This window comes from Oryctolagus cuniculus, chromosome X (assembly GCF_964237555.1).
Source record: "Oryctolagus cuniculus chromosome X, mOryCun1.1, whole genome shotgun sequence".
NCBI classification, from domain to species: Eukaryota; Metazoa; Chordata; class Mammalia; order Lagomorpha; family Leporidae; genus Oryctolagus; species Oryctolagus cuniculus.
Window position 1 is genome coordinate 6,208,663 of NC_091453.1, and position 2,802 is coordinate 6,211,464.

The 2,802-nt window shown below is 48.2% G+C and overlaps 1 pseudogene; it reads left to right on the plus strand.

The window, feature by feature from the left end:
• The first annotated feature begins 475 nt into the window (after window positions 1-475).
• Window positions 476-573, plus strand: LOC127485021 (U6 spliceosomal RNA; annotated as a pseudogene).
• The last annotated feature ends 2,229 nt before the right edge of the window (window positions 574-2,802 follow it).

Genomic DNA, 2,802 nt, shown 5'->3' on the forward strand with positions numbered 1-2,802 from the left:
CTCTCCCTCTGCAACTCTTTCAAATAAATAAATAAATAAATACATCTTTAAAAAATTAATTGACATCGTTAAAACAATGTTAAATGCTAAATTTGTGCTTTTTTACAAAAGCGGGTCGAAAACAGAGTGCTCATTTTGGCAGCACATATACTAAAATTGGAATGAGGCCGGCGCCGCGGCTCACTAGGCTAATCCTCCGCCTAGCGGCGCCGGCACACCGGGTTCTAGTCCCCGTCGGGGCGCCGGATTCTGTCCCGGTTGCCCCTCTTCCAGGCCAGCTCTCTGCTGTGGCCCGGGAGTGCAGTGGAGGATGGCCCAAGTGCTTGGGCCCTGCACCCGCATGGGAGACCAGGAGAAGCACCTGGCTCCTGGCTTCAGGTCAGCGTGGTGCACCGGCCGCGGCGGCCATTGGAGGGTGAACCAACGGCAAAGGAAGACCTTTCTCTCTGTCTCTCTCTCACTGTCCACTCTGCCTGTCAAAAAAAATAAATAAATAAAAAATTGGAATGATACAGAGATTAGCACGGCCCCTGCGCAGATGACACGCAAATTCGTGAAGCATTCCATATTTGTTCCAAGGTTTGCTGTTGGCATTGTTATAGGAAGAAGCGGAGAGATGATCAAAAAATACAAAGTGATGCTGGTGTTCAAATTCAGTTTAAGCCTGATGACTGAGTAACACCTGATAGAACAGCACAAATAACAGGACCTCCGGATCGACGCCAACGTACTGCAGAGATTACTAGGGACCTGCTTCAAAGTGTTCAGGCTGGGAATCCTGGTGCACCTGGACCTGGTGGTCAAGGAGGAAGTAGAGGGCAAGGCAGCTGGAACATGGCACCACCTGGTGGACTACAGGAAGTTAATTTCATTGTGCCAACTGGGAAAACTGGAATAATAATAGGAAAAGGAGGTGAAACTTTTTTTTTTTTTTTTGACAGGCAGAGTGGACAGAGAGAGAGAGACAGAGAAAGGTCTTCCTCTTGCTGTTGGTTCACCCTCCAATGGCTGCCGTGGCTGGCGTGCTGCAGCCATCACATTGCGCTGATCCGAAGCCAGGAGCCAGGTACTTCTCCTGGTCTCCCATGGGGTGCAGGGCCCAAGCACTTGGGCCATCCTCCACTGCACTCCCGGGCCACAGCAGAGAGCTGGCCTGGAAAAGGGGCAACCGGGACAGAATCCGGTGCCCCGACCGGGACTAGAACCCGGTGTGCCTGCACCGCAAGGTGGAGGATTAGCCTAGTGAGCCGCGGTGCTGGCACAGGAGGTGAAACTTTAAAAGCTTAAGTCGGGGGCAAGAATAGAAGTTCAGAGAAACCCTCCACCTAATGCAGATCCCAATATGAAGTTATTTACAATTCATGGCACTCCACAGCAAATAGACTATGCTCAGCAACTCACAGAAGAAAAGATGGGTGACCCAATAAATCCTTTCAGGCTGCCTGTACCCCATGGGCCTTGAACCCCAATGGGACCTTATAAACCAGCTCTTCATAATCCAGGACCACCTGACCCAGCTCCTCATGGTCCTCCAGCTCCATATGCTCCCCAGGGGTGGGGAAATGCATATCCATGCTGCCAGCTAAGGCAGGAACGGATCCAAATTCAGCTTAGAATGCTTATGATGCTATTATCAACAACAAGCACAGCCACCACCTGCAGCTCCTGCAGGTGCACCAACTGCAACCCAAACGAATGGACAAGGAGATTAGCAGAATCCGGCTCTAGCTGGACAGGTTGATTATACAAAGGCTTGGGAAGAGTACTACAAGAAAATGGATCAACAAGGGCAGATGTAAGACTATTCAAAGGCTTGGGAGGAATATTACAAGAAGCAAGGTCAAGCGGTTCCTGCTCCTACTGGTGCTCCATTAGGTGGTCAGTCAGATTATAGTGCAGCCTGGTCTGAGTGCCATAGAGGACATCTTACTATGCTCAGACAAGTCCCCAGGGAATGCCACAGTATCCTCCAGCACCTTAGGACCAATATTAAGTGGACAGTACAGTATTTGCTTCATTGGGTGGGGCAAAAAAAAGTTTGTTAAATATACGGATGCAGGGGCCAGCGCTGTTGCGTAGTGGGTAAAGCCCTGCCTTCAATGCCGGCATCCCAAATGGGCGCCGGTTCAAGTCCCGGCTGCTCCACTTCGGATACAGCTCTCTAATATGGCCTGGGAAAACAGTACGAGATGGCACAGGTCCTTGGACCCCTGCGCCTGCGTGGGAGACCCGGAGGAAGCTCCTGGCTCCTGACTTAGAATCAGTGCAGCTCGGGCCATTGTGGCCATCTGAGGAGTGAACCAATGGATGGAAGACCTACCTCTCTTTCTCTCTCTCTGCCTATCCTCTCTGTGTGACTCTGACTTTCAAATAAATAAATCTTTTAAAAAAATGGATGCAGATGACTTCATGATCTTTTTTGTTTCTGGTTTAAAAGTTTTTTTTAAGTGTACAAAATATCACTACTGATAGGTGGTTAATATTTCTGTGTAGAAATGAAAACGGTGTTAGTATTTAGTATAGATGTACACGTTCCAGCAAATATCTTTGCAACTATTATGTGGTCAGTGCTTTGTGGTATAAATGTACTTTTTCAACGTATACTTTCACTTTTAAAATGCTTGTTTTGTGCTTTACAACAAATGCTGTGAAACCTCAAAAAAAAAAAAAAAAACCCAATAGAATCAACAGTCCTCCATTGCTTCAGTATAATGCCAAGTGGAGCCTGAAGCTTGCCATCCGATGCCTGCAATCCAAATTCACCCAAGTGGATACCCCTTAACCAGGTGTTCTGAACTGTGT